Raw genomic sequence first — 20,271 nt, forward strand, 5'->3', positions numbered from 1 at the left:
TGGTTTTGATATCATATTTGTGAGTGGATGATTTCCTACCTTTACTGTATGTGCCTTTACTGGTGAGCTCTCCCATTTGTAAGTTTCTTGTTTCTAGTTGTGGTCTTTTCTTTTCTGCCTAGAGAAGTTCCTTTAGCATTCATTGTAAAGCTGGTTTGGTGGTGTTGAATTCTCTTAGCTTTTGCTTTTCTCTAAATCTTTTGATTTCTCCATTGAATTTGAACAAGAACCTTGCTTGGTACAGTATTCTTGGTTGTAGGTTTTTCCCTTTCATGAGTTTAAGTATATTGTGTCATTCCTTTCTAGCCTGCAGAATTTCTGCTGAAAAATCAGCTGATAACCTTATGGGGATTCCCTTGTATGTTATTTATTGCTTTTCCTTTGTTGCTTTTGATATTTTCTCTCTGTCTTTAATTTTTGTCAGTTTGATTACTATGTGTCTTTGCATGTTCCTCCTTGGGTTTATCCTGTATGGGACTCTCTTTGCTTCCTGCACTTGGGTAACTGTTTCCTTTCCCATGTTAGGGAAGTTTTCAGCTATAATCTCCTCAAATATTTTCTCAGTCTCTTTCTCTCTCTCTTCTCTTTTTGGGACCACTATAATGCAAATGTTTGTGTTTTAGTGTTGTCCCCAAAGTCTCTAAGACGGTCCTCATTTTTTTTCAGTCGTTTTTCTTTATTATGTTCTGCAGCAGTGATTTCTATCAGTCTGTCTTCCAGCTCACTTATTCATTCTTCCACCTCATTTACTCTGCTATTGATTCCTTCTAGTGTATTTTTCATTTCAGTTATGGTATTGTTCATCTCTGTTTGTTTATTCTTTAAATCTTCTAGCTCTTTATTAAACAATTCTTGTATCTTCTCAGTCTGTGCCTCCATTCTTTTTTCAAGATCTTGGATCACCTTTACTACCATTACTCTGAATTCTCTTTCATGCAGATTGCCTACGTCCACTTCACTTAGTTGTTCCTTTAGGATTGTTTCTTGTTCCTTCATCTGGAATATATTTCTCTGTCATCTCATTTTGTCTAAATTTCTGTGTTTGTGGTTGTCATTTCTCAGTCTGTAGGTTTTTAGTTTCTCTTGCTTCTGGTGTCTGGCCCCTGGTGACTGAGGTTGGCCCAGGGGCTGTGCAGGCTTCCTGGTGGGAGGAACTGGTGCCTGCCCACTGGTGGGTGGGGTGGGTCTTGTCCCTCTGGTGGGCAGGGCCATGTTAAGGGGTGTGTTTAGAGGCAGCTATGCACTCAGGATGACGTTAGGCAGCCTGTTTGCTGATGAATGGGGCTGTGTTCTCACCCTGTTCGTTGTTTGGGCTGAGGCATCCCAGCACTGGAGGCTGCAGGGTGCTGGGTGGGGCCAGGTCTTGATGCCAAAGTGGTGACCTCCAGGAGAGCTCACATCAATGAATATTCCCTGGGTCCTCCATCACCTGTGTCCTTGCCCACACAGTGAGCCACAGTTAACCCCTGCTTCCGCAGGAGACCCTCCACTATCTGCAGGTAGGTCTGTCCCAGTGTCCTATGGAGTCACTGCTTTTCCCTGGTCACAGTATGTGTGAAATCTTGTGTGCGCCCTCCAAGAGTGGAGTCTCTGTTTCCTCCAGTCCCGTTGAGCTCCTGCACTCAAGTTCCACTGGCTTTCAAAACCAAATACTCTAGGGACTCCTCATCCCGATGCCAGACCCCCAGGTTGGGGAGCCTGACGTGGGGCTCGGAACTCTCACTCCTGTGGGAGAAACTCTGTGATATAATTAGTTTCCAGATTGTGGGTCACCCACCCAGAGGGCATGCAATTTTATTGTATCACGAATGTGCCCCTCTTACCATTTCACTGTGGCATCTTAGTATGTATGTAGAATATCTTTTTTAGCAGCTTCCAGTCTTTTTTGGTTGTTCAGCAGTTAGCTGTGATTTTAGTGTTTTCATTAGAAGAGGTGAGCTCAAGTCCTTCTATTCCACCATCATCTCCCTCTCCAGATTTGTTTTAATTTCACAATTCAATATTAATTTTCAAGTTGAACTGACTGGGCAGACATGCATGGCACAGACTAAGGACAGAAGTGTCCTGTAAATGTCTGGAACTGTCAACCCAGAGGCAACATGTCCAGTCTCACCAACCACTTCTGAGCAGGTTTCTCCTGCCTCTTTCCCAGTTGGCCACCTCCACCCTCGCCTCTATCCCATCCTTTTTAGTTTGTTGCACAAGAACCAATTTGAGAACAAAAAATAGTTTATTTACTTTGCATTCCCAATATTTTGTATTCCAATGTCTATTTTAATATTTGTAAAAGGAATGAATAGGTAACAAAGGTTAGAAATAGAAATAGAAATAGAAAGGGGAACAAAAATGTAGAGTCCAGGTTTACACTCTTCCCTCTGTCATTTACATGTCACCAACATTGGATAAAGCATTTCAGCTCTCTGGGTCTCAGTTTCCTAAATGGTAAAGTGATAGAGTTGGACTAGATAATATCTGAGCTTTTCCTGACCTAAAAGTTCTATGAACCTCTGAGAGGGCTACTGTCTAGACACCTTTGGGACAAACATTCCTAAATGTATACCCTATTCTAATGTCTTATAGCTATAAGAAGATAAAACTCCCTGAACTTAATATCTTTTCTGTCCTGTTTAAAATCTATCAATATCCTCTATATCTTTTTTCCACATCTATGTGATGCCAGTAATAAATAAATTTAATATCATTGTGAGCTCTGGAAAGGCAGATTTCATTCAGGTTTTTATATCCTCCTTAGTGATTGCAAATAATATGGACTCAACACCTGTTTATTGAGTAAGTTGTTAAAGAATGTGATCTTTACTTATTTTTTAATGTTTTAATCTTTTTCCATTTTCCCTTTTCCACTGATTCCAACTATACAAGGGTCCTGCATGCTGAATCTATATCTTTATCAGTAATATAAAATTTAAAAATTTTAATCCAGATAAATATTGACTCATGAGCCTTGTAAATAATCATTATCTACTTTCCTAAATCAAGTATACCAACATAGGGTGAGTAATTATATTTTGGTACCTAATTCTTGCTTTAGCATAACTGAGCCTACCCACATCTGCTACTCACAGATGAAAATATAGAAAATGATTAAAAATAAGAGTGAGGAAATCAAGAAAAAACAATCTGAGAAGAAATTCAAGCAAGAGAATTAAGACAGCGTTGGCAGTTTTCTTTTAAGATTGAAAGGCATAAAAAGACACATATAGTAAAGAGAGAAAGACACTACAGAAAAAAATTGACTCTGTGAGAAAGGATATGATAAAAATGTTTCTCAGGTCCAACCCTAGAAATCTAGGTAGATATTTCTATTGGAAATACTTGCCTTAGTCCAATTTTTTCTACATTTCTTTTCATGTATCAAAGCAATCAGAGGATGTGAAAATGTTTTGGATTAATTAGTAGCCAATGATTTTGAAATGCCTCTAAACACAGGTTCTTTTTTAAAAATTATTTATTTATTTATTTATTTATTTATTTATTTTTGGCTGTGTTGGGTCTTCGTTTCTGTGCGAGGGCTTTCTCTAGTTGCGGCAAGCGGGGGCCACTCTTCATCGCGGTGCGCGGTCCTCTCACTATCGCGGCCTCTCTTGTTGCGGAGCACAGGCTCCAGACGCGCAAGCTCAGTAGTTGTGGCTTACGGGCCCAGTTGCTCTGCGGCATGTGGGATCTTCCCAGATCAGGGCTCGAACCCGTGTCCCCTGCATTGGCAGGCAGATTCTCAACCACTGCTCCACTAGGGAAGCCCTAAACACAGGTTCTTAATTAGAATGGAAAAAACGTACTAGGACGTCCTGTTAATGGAACTACTGACTAATTGAGAAAAAAAGTGAGCTAGAAGACTAAGACTAGGAGCTTTCAGGGTATATGGAGAAGTTCAAAGTACATGACCTCAAAGTCAAGGATGTGGAAGGATAAGAATGCTTTGGACATATTTAGAAAACTGAGATTGGAGAGGAGGTAGTTCTGTGAATAGCAGGTTGAAATATAAGTAATTCAGAGCCTGGCTTATGCAAGAGAGAGAGAGAAAGAGAGAGAACGACAGATTGGATGTGGCAGCCTGCTTACATTATGGAAATAGAACAAACACACAGAAGAAACAAGGAAGAATTCATCCTAGTAAAAATAGGTGGCAATGTAATAGAGAGTTTTCAAGCACAGTATCACCAAAATGACCTTGTGGAAAGATCTTAGCTCTCATGGGAATTCAGAGGGCCTGGTTTTGAAGTCTCAGCCCCAAACCAAAATAGCTGAGTGACTACAGGCAAGGTATTTCTTATCTAGGATCATTCAGTGGTATACACTTCAGCTTGCATTGACTCAGTTCTGAGCCAGGCACAGCCAGGAGTGGGAGGGGCACGGCTGTGAGTGAGGTCTGACTTTGCCCTCAGGGAGCTTAGATTCTAGAGGAGTAGACAAACATGATAAGGGCTTTCTGGTTCAGAAGAGAAAGATCGAGTGTTAACTAACACATTGTGAGTCTTGAGAAAAGAAACAATTAATTCTCCCTTTGGGGAGCAGAAGAGAAATATTTAAAACTGGCTTAAAATACAGCATAAGCAAAGGCTGAATGTCATTTCAGGGCTCATGAGCAGACTGACGTCAACTGGAGTGTGGGTTGTAGTGCAGATGAGTCTGGAAAGTTGTTAGAGATTGGGCCTTGCAAGAAATGTCATGTTTTCATCTTTTGGCAACTGACTGCAACTACAACTTTTTTTCAACATGTATAATCTGATCTAACCATTAATCTCAAAAATATTTTTCAAAATTGGCTATTTCAACAGCTAAATGTGTGTCACTAACTATTTCAAAGGCCATTAAATAATTGTGTGGCCATTTGCAAATTGAAAGTTAATATAGCACATTGTTTAAGGACAAACTCCAGAGTTAGACACTTGGGTTCACATCTCACATCTGCCACTTATTAGCTGTACGAATTGGGCGTGTTACTTAATCCCTCTGTGTCTCAGTTTCTTCACCTATAAGATACATGTGCATGGCATATAGCAATCATTCCACAACCGTAGGCTGTATGAAAGGAAAGACAATGACCATCACAATGATATGAAAGAGAGAAGGAATAATGAAGGTCATATGCAAGTGAAAAAACCCACTGGGATTAACCAATGAATTCTGTAACGTTGCAGGATATAAAAATCAACATATAGAAATAAGTTGTGCTTCTATACACTAACAATGAAATATCTGAGAAGAAATTTTTAAAAATCTCATTCACAACAGCTTCAAAAATAATAAAATACTTAAGGACAAGTTTAACAAAGGAAATGAAAGATTTGTACAATGAAAACTAGAGGACTTTAGTGAAAGAAATTGAAGAAGACATGAACAAATGTAAAGATATCCTGTGTTCATGAATTGGAAAAAGTAATATTGTTAAAATTTGGTCTACCCAAAGCCATCTCTAGATTCAATGCAAACCCTATCAAAATTGAAATTATATTTTTCACAGAAATAGAAAAAAAAATCCTAAAATTTATATGGAACCACAAAAGACTTTGAATAGCCAAAGCAATTCTGAGAAAGATGAATAAAGTCAGAGGCACCACACTTGCTGATTTCAAAGTACAAATCTCTAGTAATTAAAACAGTATGATACTGGCAGAAAAACAGACACGTAGACCAATGGAACAGAATAAAAGGCCCAGAAATAAACTCCTACATATATGGTGAACTAAAACTTGACAAGAGAGCCAAGGACACTCAATGGGGAAAGGATATTCTCTCTAACAAATGGCGTTGGAAAAACTGGATAACCATATGCAGAAAAATGAAATTGGACCCCTTTCTTACACCACTCAGAAAAATTAACTTGAAATGGATTAAAGGCTTAAACGTAAGCCCTGATACTGTAAAACTTCTAGACGAAAATATAAAGAAGCAGCTGCTTGACATTGGTCTCGGCAATGATTTTTTTGGATATGACACCAAAAGCACAAGCAACAAAAGCAAAAAATCTATAAATAGGACTACATCAAACTGAAAAGCTACAGCAAAAGAAATAATCCATAAAATGAAAAGACAGTGTACAGAATGGGAGAAAATATTTACAAAGTGTATATCCAACAAGTGGTTAATGTTCAAAATATATAAAAAACTCATACAACTCAATAGCAAAAACAAACAAGCAAACAAACATTTAAAATGGACAGAGGAACTGTATAGACATTTTTCCAAAGAAAAAGATCCACAGGTCCAAATGGCCCACAAGCACATGAAAAGATGGTCACTATCACTAATCACTGGGGAAGTGTGAATCAAGACCACAATGAGATATCATCATTAATTGTTTTTCTATCGCTTTTAGCATCTTGATTTCTCGTCAAGAAAAGCAAAAAATCAAGAATTTAAATATATATTTTTCGGATATATATATATATTTTTTGATCAAGAGCAAACAAGTAAATAAATAGCCCTTTTTGCATGTATGAAAGCAGTGATTCTTGACACGTGGTCCCCAAAGCAGCAGCTATAAAATCACCTGGGCCTTGTTAGAGATGTAAATTCTCTTGCCTCACCTCAGACTTATGAATCAGAAGCTCTGGGGTGTGGGTCCAGTACTAGGTGGTTTAGCAAGCTCTCTGGGTGATCCTGGTACACACTGGCATTTGAAAACCACTAGGAGCTAAGGTTTTGCTCTAACTTGTAAGGAGCCTCTAGGGGTACTCAGGGAGAGGAATCCTTTCCCCTTCACTGCAAAAGTTTATGCAACCCTAAGTAACTGGAGTAAGCAGAACTTGCTGATCTGAGAACCATTTGAGAACCCACCTTTTGTCCCAGGGAGGAGACACCATACCAATCTGGTAGTTATGTCACGTATATTTGCCTATCATCTTCCCTAGGAGACAGGGCAATTTTTCAAATGTGAACATACTTTTAATCATGTATGTTCTTTTTAAGTTCTCGGCTAAGTTCCTTAGAGTGCCAAAGAGAACTTGAGATTTGTGCTGGGGATGAGAAAATGTTAATGCAAAATAAATCCATGAAGAGGATAAATAAACGAAATATTAAACGACCATGATGGAAAAAACCTCTAAAAGTCAGCAAAAGCAAGCAACTTTTAAAATCTCTCTTGCCTTTTAAATCTTAAAACACAAGTGGAATTTACCAGCTAGAAGATACTGAAGCAAATAGTTTCGTGAGAGTGAAAAAACGGTAACACATTTATTTAGCTAAGAATAGAAATAGCAGTTACAGTACCCTAGATAAAATTACAAGGACTGTAAATCTTTATCCTTTAGGGTATACTGCTGGGATTAGGAAGAAAATCTACTTATGATTTATACTTTTAATAGTTCTGAGATTTCTAAGGGTCTTTTCTTTTTACTCCTTATATCTGCTTTGCCCAACCTTCTACAGCATTTGGAGGATACTTTCTATAGTGCAAATACACTGTATAAGCATGATCTGTGGTCAGTGTCTCAGTAACAACGACATCTTATTAATGCCTATTGTCAAGATACAGTGTCTTGTCGAAAAAGTTTTGAGTCCAAATTCTAAGTATTTCAGAGCAAATAGCGTCAGGAAATGGAAGAAAATGCAGTCAGCTGTGAATTTGGACTGAAGGGTTTCACCAGCCTGGTGAGACTTGGTGGGCTCAGCTGGGAGTTCCTAAACACAATAGCCAAGCAACCTCTGTGTCCTCGGCTTATGTACAGACAAAGCACAGCATAGGTATTCCAAGAATACAGTGAGAAAAAGGGACACTTTCTCTGAGACTGTTTATTAAGAGCCTTGAAGCTCCATCCACAGAGAAACTCAGTGCTGAATAAAGACAAGGATCTGGATAGACTGAGCAATAACAGTTTAATTTTTTGAAGTTATTTTATCCTTTATTATCTACTTTGTTTATATTGATCAGATTCACCAGGTAATCACCCAATTCCCCAGACAGCTTTGAGTTATAAATGGACAGAAGCTGTTTACCCAGGGCAAAAATAAATGAGTTTTCCACTGTGAGACCCACCTAATAATTCGTAATGGAGTCGATCAGAACTAAATATCCTAAAAAACTTGATGCAAAAGTATTGTCAAAAGTTGCAGCGACACACGAGTGTTTTTGGAGATGATGCGAAAAACATCTAACATAAAGAGAAAAATGAATCTCTTGGTGAAACTTTAAAATTTACGGAATTGAGTGGAAAAAAAGTTTTTTCTTTAAGTTTCACTATAAGCCTCTTGAATTTCCAAGTAGGCAACTTGTAAAGCCAATCTTGATGAGAAGGTGATAATTTAAAAACAAAGACAGGAGTAGAGTAGAATAAAAATGATATGGAATGGACCTATGACCTACGATTATTTATGTTTCCTGCCCTTAACTTTCTGATCTTGATTTCTTAACCACCTAGAGGAAATTCCAAATAGGAAGGTGGTAAATGCAGGGAAAGCTACTGAGGGCACATATTCTCTGTTGAATACATAGCCTTATACTCACACTTTTACCTGGCTGGGACACGCCTCACCAATACAATATATGCACACTTCCTTTCTGACCCTGAATTTCTCAGCTCTCCTGAGGAGAAGATAGCTTTGATTCCTTACAAAGAGCCATGATATATTTTATCCTATTAAATCCTAAAACCTCTGTGAGATGCCAAAGAGGTCATCAAACCCGTTGTGCTCTACAAAGAGAGTCAGCAGAGTTCAGCCCGAGTTTGCAGCCAGGTTCTGTCCCTTAGTAGCTGTGGGAATTTGAGAAGTCACTTACCCTCTCTGTGCCTCAGTTTATTCATCTGTGAAATGGGGACAAAAATAGTACCTCCCTCAAAGGGTTGTTGTGAGGTTAAAATTAGTTAATATTTACATGTAAAGTGCTTAGAGTCCCACCTGGCACGCAATAGGTGCTAAACACACATGAGCTATTTGTACTCGATTTAGAGTCAGGCCTAATTGTGAATCCCAGTTTCATGGGACCCACTGGCTGTGTACCCTGGGAAAAGTCCCTTTATTCATCTGATCCTTGATTTCCTCGTGGGTAGTTTGGAGGTTACAAACTAAAGTAAAATCTCACAGAGGTGTTGTGAAGATTTAAGGGGATAAAATGTGTCACAGCTCTTAGTAATCCGTAAGACTAAAAACTGACCAGGACAGTTGAGGAGTTTTGGTGTCAGAAATCAAATGTCCACACGTGATGCTGACCAAACTAGACAGCCTGTTTGCAGACTCTCACTTCGGGAATGCAGTCCAGACGGGGCTGGTAATACACGAATGTAAAATTGATCCCAATCCATCAGGCTATCAAAGCCGCACCTACCATAGGAAATGAAAATAGTAAAAATTTCACCTCTTACACGATGACCATAGCTTTTCATTTCCGTGTGAGCGCCATTCCCACTTACAAGACAAATGTGTAATCAAACAATTTGTGTAATCAAATGTTGAGAAAAGCTAATGAAATACTACAAAATGTCAACTGTAAAATTAATTTTAGTGGGTCAAATTTGAGAATTAGAAAAGGGAAGTTGGTTGGGAGTAAGGTCATCCTGATAATTAGCCAACAGAAAAAGTCTCACTGAGCATGACTGAGGTCGTATTGAGGTTAGCTGCTAAGCTTCTGAATTATCATGAATCAGAAAGTGAATAGTAATCAGAAATCAGTGGAGAAATTAAAGACTTTTTCAGCTATGCAATATAAACAATAAAGGTTTACACTTTGACGATAAACACTTTCTTCAAGTCTCCAAATACAAGGCAATCGTGACAAGCCAGGCAGAAGTGGGTGAAAGATTGAGGAGGGAAGGAACACAGCTTGCCATCTGGTGAAGGGGCCATTTTAAGGGTCCCTATACAGATATGGGTTTCCTCTAAACCAGGCAGGAAATGAAAGTCTCATCCCAAGGCCAATGACATTTCTTCCACATGGTAAGTGATTTCCCCAGAATTGTGTCCAGACAAATGCATCCATGACTGGGTGTGGGGCTACCTGGTGGGTCCTGTCCCGCAGTCCTCTTGGTCAGGGGCTCTGACCGCCTGCAGTACTTATTTTGGATGTAGCTGTCAGTAAATAAATGTGTAATGAATAAATCTTTATATATGTTTTACCCAGTAATTTATTAAGAACATAAGGGAAGAAATCATGTCTTCTATTTATATTCTTTATAGTGTATTTGGCATAATTAAACATAATTGTAGGCAATTGTTAAAATTTAATTGAAGACCAGCAAGGACCTACTGTAGAGCACAAGGAACTATACTCAATATTTTGTAATAAACTAAAAAGGAAAAGAATCTTAAAAAGAATATATATATGTGTGTGTGTGTGTAACTGAATCACTCTTCTGTACACCTGAAGTGGAAACTAACACAACATTATGAATCAACTATACTTCAATTAAAACAAAGAAAAACAATTTAATGAAGAGTCCTATTTGTATTCTTCGGGAATTACTTTATGGTCATAAAAACGTTATTGATTGCTCATTGACTAGCAAAACTGTGAAACAAGATAGTTTATGGAAATTATATGAAATAAAGCAAACAGCAAAAATATATGACTTGAGCATTTTCATGTACTTAAGTTTTATCTTAAAACAGAAATTAATTATCAGAGGACTTATATTCTTATCTGGCATTGCCACTGACTGGCGATCTGAACTTGGAAATTTCACTTTCTATTCATAGTGCAACAGAGTTGGCTATTATATTAAATGAGATAATAGATAGGATTGTACATTGCACGGTATTGACCTGGAAGTGTGGCACACTCACTGTAGACAGAGTCTAGAAAAGAGACAATTACCAGTTTTCTTGGATGCCTTAATTACAGTTGTAGAAAACCCCATTGATAATCCTTGATCTGCCATTTATTGACCTTGGGGAGTTGTTCACCCGAGCGCCAGATTCCTCATACGTAAAGGAGAGATCATTCATTCACACTTCCTCTGATTGCTTCAAAAAATAGGTACGGAAACACATGTCAAGAGCTTAGCTCATTGCCTGGCACACAGAATACACTTCTCTGTGAGCTTTTCATAGTCCTTCTCTCTTCCTCTTCCTTCTGCCGCTTCTACAGCAGATCCTCAGGGTGGAGGACAGGGGACACTGAGGTTATTCAGGACGGGAGTCAAAACTACTGTGATGGGGAGTTCCCTGGTGGCGCAGTGGTTAAGAATCCGCCTGCCAATGCAGGGGACACGGGTTCGAGCCCTGGTCCGGGAAGATCCCACATGCCACAGAGCAACTAAGCCCGTGCTCCACAACTACTGAGCCTGCGCTCTAGAGCCCACGAGCCACAACTACTGAGACCACGTGCCACAACTACTGAAGCCCGTGTGCCTAGAGCCCATGCTCCGCAACAAGAGAAGCCACTGCAATGAGAAGCCCGCGCACAATAATGAAGACCCAACGCAGCCAAAAATAAATAAATAAATAAATAAATAAATAAATAAATTTATTAAAAAAAAAAAAAACACTACTGTGATGATGGAAGAAACAACAGCAACCAGGTCTCACCCTGGCTTTTCTAACTCCTTCCCATAAATGAATTCAGTCTTCCTGCCCATACTTTCTCTTCTGGTTAGGGAGGTGGCTAGTCTTGATACTGCAAAGGCAAGAACATTAATTCTAGCCAAGAGTTTGGCTAGCCGTGCAACGCAAATTTTTCCCTTAAATATTACTGTAGGACTTAATTTCTTTATCAATATGTCTGATGATTTTACAGGTGTTAGTAAGGACTAAGAAGTGGGGCACAGAATCACTAAGGCAATAAACAGAGGGAAGGCATGTCTCATACTCCCTAAAAAAAGTCTATAGAGGGAAATATACTCAATATTTTGTAATAACCTATAAGGGAAAATAATCTGAAAAAAATTTGATGTATATGTATGTGTAACTGAATCACTTTGCTGTGCACCTGAAACTAACACCACATCGTAAATCAACTACACTTCAATAAAAAATTAAAAACAAAGTTTAAAAAGTCTATAGAGGAAGAATAGGAGATGGTCAAACCTGAAACTCATCCTTAATTAAGTCATAAAATACATCCTTAATTAAAACCCTTGATTCCAATGACAGTAAACCTCTGGAAATTGACTTGAAGCACTGATAATTGTAGAGCGCCATCTAGTTTTGGCTACTAGAACTGCAACTGAGTCTTCTGATTCCCTAAAGCATGTTTTAATAAATTTTCTGGGGGGTGGGGACAGAGAAACATTTTCGTGTCTTGAATTTTTTAATTATTAAAATTCTAAATTATATCCATTGATTCCCTATCAGCTCAGAAAAATAAGCATGCTTTGCAACAGCTGTTTGTTGACATACTAGAGTTTCTAAGGAAAAAATAAATGATCCATAGGTAAATCTACCAACAGATCATAATATCAAAGATTTATGTATATTTTAGACAATGTCAGTGCTTCCAATATGAACTTTTTTCCCTCCACAGCTTATGGATCAGCTGCATAAATTTACAGTGAGTGTAATCTAGTGTATAATGAACTCAAGCATATTTTAGAAGCAGTCAAATTTTTAATAAAATCAATATTTTATAAAAAGAACAAGATTTCACTTAACTCAGCAGTTTTGGTTTCAAAAGTATATTTTAATCTTGAATGAAAAGTTAAGTTATGGTTCTCTGAAAATATTTTAAAACAGAGAATGCTCTTGCTGTCTTCATTTTTCCTTGGCTTAGAGATTACATTTTTCATTTTGGCTAATAATATATATTACCCTTTAAGATCAACTTAAACACTCCTCAGTTGGTTTTATTTTTGAGGAAACAATTATTTTTATTGAAAAATGTGAAAGTGAAATATATTTATTGTATTTATTTAACATCTTTATTGGAGTATAATTGCTTTACAATGTTGTGTTAGTTTCTGCTGTATAACAAAGTGAATCAGCTATACGTATACATATATCCCCATATCCCCTCCCTCTTGCGCCTCCCTCATTTGGGTTTATTGTGCATATGTAACTAGTTGGAAATAATTTAAAGAAATGGAATGACATTTTAAAAATGTCATTTTAAAAGAAGGATTTTTAAAAGAAGAAATCCTTTTAAAAGAAGGAATTTTTTTTAAAGAATCAGAATACAGGTCGATTTAACTAAGATGAATTCCATTTATAAAAAATGCCCTTTGTATTGGCAACTCACCATGGCATTCATGTTATATTTCTATGTAAGCTTTAAAAATATCCATTAGCTACAATGAGGTTAATCATCTATAGTCTGACAAAAATCTTTCAAAAAGAAAGATTACTATAGGAAAAAATATGACAATCAGTGCTTCAAAACCATAATAATTTGGATTTATATAGCATTGTGGTATCTTAAAACAATATTTAGGAGCTTCCCTGGTGGCACCAGTGATTAAGAATCTGCCTGCCAATGCAGGGGACATGGGTTTGATCTCTGGTCCAGGAAGATCCCACATGCCGCAGAGCAACTAAGCCCGTGCCCCACAACTACTGAACCTGCACTCTAGAGCCCACGAGCCACAACTACTGAGCCAGTGCACCACAACTACTGAAGCCCATGTGCCTAGAGCCCATGCTCCTCAACAAGAGAAGCCACGGCAATGAGAATCCCGCGCAACACAATGAAGAGTAGCCCCCGCTCGCTGCAATTAGAGAAAGCCCGTGCACAGCAACAAAGACCCAATGCAGCCAAAAATAAAATAAATTTAGAAATAAATTAATTAATTAATTAAAAAAACAATATTTAATAAATCACTCATCAAAGAGGAAGGATTGTTTCTCTGACAGAACAATATGCTTTATGTGAGAGACCACTTTAACCTTTATATTTTCTATTCTTCAGTTATTCTATATACAATTAATGAAACTTCTGGATGGCATTTTTTTGTTATTGGAGTTAAAAATGTGTTTGTTACTCCAGGAAAATATTTAACGACCTGGTGCTGGGGTTCAGTGGATGTTGGGAGAAGTGAGGTCCCAGTGTTCAAGTTATGCAGCTTTGAAGCTTCTCAGAAGCTGAAACAACCAGGTAAAACTGATCCTGATGAGAGGCAAAATGAATCCCCCTCAGTGTAGTAGCTTCTACCGTCCCCATGAATTGGTTCCCCACCTCCTGATCCAAGCACGCAGTGCGCTAAAGAGGATTCAACACTTCGGTCAGTTTTTCTTAAATAATCACCTTTATTTAAGGCCAACCCTTCAAGATAGTATCATATTTTTAGTTTCCGTGGAAATCATATTTCCCATCTTCTCCCAAATATTGCTTAGGGTTCTAACCCAAAGCAAGTATTACTGAGTCAGTTTCGGGTAAAAAAAATTATACATAACGATGATCAGGAAGTAAATTCAGGGGGACAGGTAAGAGGAAAATGGTCAAATCTCTGGCTTTCCAAATAGGACAAAACTCTAGTTCTAGAGAGGGACAAACTGTGGAGTGGTCAAGTTTGTCAAAATAAAATCAGAATGTTTTGGACCTCTGAATGAAATTTGCAGATATAGTTACATTTTAATTTTCAAGTTAGTTTTTGTTACTCAAAGCAAATATTTGAAATGTCAAGGACTAAAAGTATTTGTAACCAATTTACAATCATGAACATATATCTTACTTTTGCAAAGAATTGTCCAATTTTTGAAAATATAATTTAATTTGTAAATATTCTTCTCTCCAAAATAGAATTGCTCTATTCTTATGCTTTCCTGCAATTCAGGAACTATCTTTGAACACATAACTACCTTTTTAAAAATTATTATTTAAAATTTTTATTCATATAGATAGAAAATTCAAAAATGATACTTGGATCTATACTAGAGTCCACCCATGTAATAAGTTCTCCGAAAGAGTGTATTTCTCAGAATCAGTAGAAATACAAAACTTTTTAAGTCTTCTCTAAGAAATTTGGGAAAAAATTCTCATCTTTCTGGAAGGACTGCAGCAGCTGGCAATAAGACAATAAAGATCAATCGTTAGAACCAAATGCACAAAGGCGTGGGCTTTGATCAGTTATCTAAGATTGATTCTCTTGGGATCTTGACGAGTAAGCTTATGTCATCTGACCAGAAAGAATCCTAAAACAAGTATTATATTTTAGGAACTTCTTCCTCTTGCTTTGTATTTGTAAGTTGGATCACATCCCTGGTTATTGCTGTAAGGAGCTTTTCTCTAATCCAAAATTTCCCTGGGGATAGCAAGATTCTATTAATAAAAATGTCAATTAATTGCCAATGGTATCTTGAAACTAAGCAGGTTCCATGATAAATGTGTGAATTTTATAACAATATCACCAGTCAAGTCTTCAGTTATATGGAATCTTGTCATTTAGTGTTGACTTGCTATCAGAAAGCGACCAGACAGTGGAAAGAGGAAGAGGTGAAATCGGGAAGGAAGTAATAGTTAGAGTTGTATGCGACACAGTGGCCAACCTGAGCGGCAGGGCAGGGCTGACAGAACGGGTAGAGTGCTGGCTTGGCAGGAGGTGACACGCCTCTCACATCTCTTGAGAAATACAACAGCCCCATAGTTGTAGTATCAGTTTCCCATTGGCTCTATTTTTTTCCCTTCACCTGTAATACAGATGGCTAAGAGGCAGGTGAAAATATGTTCAACATTGCTAGTTATTAGAGAAATGCAAATCAAAACTACAATGATATATCACCTCACACCAGTCAGAATGGCCATCCTCAAAAAATCTACAAACAATAAATGCTGGAGCGGATGTGGAGAAAAGGAAACCCTCCTACACTGTTGGTAGGAATGTAAATTGATACAGTCACTATGGAGAACAGTATGGAGGTCCCTTAAAAAAACTAAAAATAGAGCTACCATATGATTCAGCAATCCCACTCTTGGGCATATATCTGGAGAAAAACTTGGTTCAAAAGTATACATGCACCCCAATGTTCACAGCAACATTCTTTACAATAACCAAGACATGGAAGTGACCTAAATGTCCATAAACAGAGGAATGGATAAAGAAGATGTGGTGCATATATACAATGGAATATTGCTCAGACATTAAAAAGAATGAAATAATGCCATTTGCGGCAACATGGATGGACCTAGAGATTATCATAACTAAGTGAAGTAAGTCAGACAGAGAAAGCCAAATATCATATGATATCACTTATATGCGGAATTTGTATCAAAGATACAAATGAACTTATCTAGAATAGAGCTGTAGTATTTGATCAAACATTTTCCCTATTATATTTATATTTGTCATGAAAATAAGTTCAATCAAACATAAAAAATAGTCCCAAAACATTAACGTTAATGGAAAAATTCAAATCTATCAAGTGAAATTTAATCCTTCCTTGATTTATATTCCTCTTGTAACAATTGGAATGTTCAGTGGTTCCAGAATTTAGGGTGACCTAACAATGATGAAAAGATTGATCAAATTGCCACATCATCTCTACGATATTTTTGATCCATTCCTCTGTCGTTTTAAAGCTAGTTAGAGACCACATTTTCTCATTTTGTTCTGTTATAAATTTATACAACAAATGGAGTTTTCCATTAATTATAAGATATAAATAATTCAAAATTAATATACATACTAACGTATACTCTTAAAGACTGTAGACCTATTACAGTTTCTTTTGTCTGCCACAGTATAAGCTGAAGATAATGTTGTGGACATTTTTATTCTCTTTGGCCGTCCAACACGTGAATTCCTTTTCCATGTTTGGGGAATTCCCACCACACAAGGCTGAACTCCTCCCACTGTAAAAGCTGAAAATATGAGATAGTCTCTCTCCCAGCTAAGTGCACAATGAAGGAAGCAGTGGTGTTTTCACCAGACTATTTCTGTGCTGTGATTAGTCATCTTTCCTTGTTGTATAGCCATGAAGAAGTTGGGTGAGTTACCCTGTATCTGTTTAACAAGACCATTTTCTGCTTCCATCAAGCCGAGTTAGTTTCATTTGCTGAAGGACAGAGTGAATGAGGAGACATGGTTGCAGACCACGATCCATCATGGGAATAGGAGGGCCTGGCTGGAATTGAGAGCAGTGAAAACCTAGCTTATATTAATTGATGGAGCCTCAGGAACTCAGAACATCAAATTATTTACTAGGTTATTGAGATGAAATACCCACCGAAGACAAGGCTTTGGGGAATTAAGGGGCCAGTCTTCTGGAGCAGAATGAAGGGCGTAAAGAATTAAAGGGCTATGGAAGGGACAGTTATTTCTAACAGCACCATAAAGTTTTTACATAAAGAGAATGACAAGGTCAAAGCAGATAGCCAAGGATAATTCTGCTCCTTATTTATGGAGCAAATTTACGCATTGGCCTGACTTTGTTCCCTGGACATGTATATCCTTCAAGGAAATTCACAGTGGGATGGGTACCTGATAAAGCACTAACTCCTTTCACAAGATCTTTAACATGAATTTTGCATTATGTTTCCCTATATTGGAAAGTTAACTGATACCATGAAATGATAATTAAATCAAACATAGGAGAGGAAGTAAGAACACATGTAACCTTTACCTGTGTTCAAATATCTAGGTCCAGATAAGTGAAGTAAATCATTTATTAGGTGGGTTAAGGTAGAAGGCAGGTTTCAGTCCCTGAAAATGCAGGGTGGGACAGAGCAGTTAGGAAGAAGGAGTGAGTAGGAAGCTGAATTTGAGTATTCAAGATCTGAACACTGGAGGAAGCCAAGCTGACCACCAAGATTAGCCCCAGGGAGAGGAATAAGTGCTCAAAGTTGGCCCCGGCAAGGCTCCAGCCAGCGTTGACACAGAAGATTTAATTTCAGAGGCAGGGTAAAGTAGCAGGGGAATCTGGTTAGTTGTCCAATTCAGAAGTAAGCAGAATCTGCACCCCTTGACATTCCCTAGGGAAGGAGGGCTTACAGTAATTAGCTGTGTTCAAGCTGATGTCTCAAGAGGCTGTATTAGTTAAGAAAACAAGAGAACTAAAATAACTAAGGGTTAATATACAAGATATGAAGGTGGGAACCCAGCCTGGTAATCCAGACCTGTACAGAAGCTGAGCGGGGAATATAAAGATTTAATATTACCACAGGTAACTGATAACACAGTCTCAGAACAGCACAGGAGTTATGGCAGTGCAATCAGATTCCTGATACAGAAAGCAAGGCTATTTTCAAAGCCCCAAATGACAAAATTCCCTGCCTCAGCTGTAAAAATGGACTCTTCAGGAGGTAGATTGATACTGATTTTTAAAATTGTGTGGCATCAAGATGACTGAAGAAAACAAAACAAGACAAGGTTTGAAAAACTACCTGAGAGATAAAGCTTGGAGATTTTGTCATCGTGTTTTAGAGATCACAGGAAACGGGAGTGCTGCAGAAGAACAGAGGTGAGTAAGTACAGCCTCAATTTCCAGAAAAGAAAAATAGATAAATCACTTAAAATTTTTTAAAGTAGATTTTAAAATAGAGGCATCAAGAGAATGAAAAGACAAGCCACATGTTGGGAGAAAATATTTGTAAAAGACACATCTCATAAAGAACTGTAATTCAAAATACACAACTCTTAAAGTTTGACAATAAGAAGACAAACAGCCTAATTAAAAAATGGTCAAAGTCCTCAACAGACACCTCACCACAAAAGATATACAGAAGACAAGTGAGCATATGGAAATATGCTTCACATCATACGTCACCAGGGAAATGCAAATTAAAACAACCATGGATACCACTACACACCTATTAGAATGACTAAAATTCAGAATACTGACAACACCAAGTGTTGACAAGGATGTGGGGCAACAGGAACTCTCATTCATTGCTGGTAAGAATGCAAAATGGTGCAGCCACTTTGAAAGACAGTTTGGCAGAGTCTTACGAAACTAAATATACTCTTACAATGTGCAATCCAGGAATTGTGCCCCTTTGGAATTTACCCAAAGGAGCTGAAAATTTTGTCCACCCAAAAACCTGCTTTATTCATAATTGTCAAAACTTTATTCATAATTGTCAAAACAAGATGTCCTTCGGAAGGTGAATGGATAAACTATGGTCCATCTAGACAATGGAATAGTATCCAGATAGAAGGAAATGAGCTCTCAAGCCATGAAAAGACATGGAAGAACCTTAAATATATATGACTAAGTGAAAGAAACCAATCTGAAAAGGCTACATACTGTATGATTCCAACTATCTGACATTTTGGAAAAGGCAAAAGTATAGAGACAGTAAAAATATCAGGATTTGGGGGTTGGGGGAAGGATGAATAGGTAGAGCACAGAGGATTTTTAGGGCAGTGAAAATTCTCTGTATGGTACCATAATAATGGGTACATGTCATTATAGCTTTGTCCAAATCTATAAGATGTACAACATCAAAAGTGAACTCTTGGGCTTCCCTGGTGGTGCAGTGGTTGAGAGTCTGCCTGCCAATGCAGGGGACACGGGTTCGAGCCCTGGTCTGGGAAGATCCCATATGCTGCGGAGCAACTGGGCCCGTGAGCCATAACTACTGACCCTGAGCGTCTGGAGCCTGTACTCCGCAACACGAGAGGCCGCGATAGTGAGAGGCCCGCGCACCGCGATGAAGAGTGGCCCCTGCTTGCCACAACTAGAGAAAGCCCTCGCACAGAAACAAAGACCCAACACAGCCATAAATAAAATGAATGAATGAATGAATGAATGAATGAATTTTTTAAAAAAGTGAACTCTAATGTAAACTATGGACTTTGAGTGATAATGATGTATCAGTATAGGTTCCTCATTGTAAAACTGTGAAATTGTAACATCTGCTGGGAGATGTTGATAATGGGGGATGCTATACACATGGGGACAGGAAGTTTATGGGAAATCTCTGTACTTTCCCCTCAATTTTGCTGTGAACCTAAAAATCCAAAAAAAAAAAAAAAAGTTGTAATAAGAAAGATGTTTAAAGTAAATCTTGAAAAAAAAAATAGAGGTAGACCTTGCTGCCTGGGGAAAAAAAGTTCATTTGGTTCATTAAATAGAGGAATTATGAACTTTGGGAAAGTTGTGTAGTAAATACTAAATGAATTAATGAGTCACTTAGATAAGATATACCAAGAGAATATCATTTCCTTTAAAAAAAAAATAGGGTTTCTAGACTGGTGGTAAATAAAGAACCAAATGTACAGTGTACCTTGAACTGAGCCGAAGTATTTGATTTAAACCTTTCTTGATAGGCCCATAGAAAAGATAATGACATGTCAACTGGGTAATAGTGTAAATATTTACAGCGTAACTTGTTTGGAAAGATGCTACACATTGGCTATGAAGTTGAAACATTTTTTCTGACTATAAAGTGTCCTCAGATATTAAGGATATTAATTTTTAAATTTTTTATGGAAATATAACTTAGGTCAG

The 20,271-nt window shown here is 37.7% G+C and overlaps 1 protein-coding gene across 1 annotated transcript in view; it reads right to left on the reverse strand.

Moving 5' to 3' along the window:
* LOC309666628 (uncharacterized protein) overlaps positions 1–20,271 on the reverse strand; it is a 119,888-nt gene that overhangs the window by 84,094 nt on the left and 15,523 nt on the right. The gene's annotated exons all lie outside the window — the stretch shown is intronic.

This window comes from Balaenoptera physalus (genome assembly GCF_965194825.1).
Source record: "Balaenoptera physalus genome assembly, chromosome: 9".
In the NCBI taxonomy this organism is placed as follows: domain Eukaryota; kingdom Metazoa; phylum Chordata; class Mammalia; order Artiodactyla; family Balaenopteridae; genus Balaenoptera; species Balaenoptera physalus.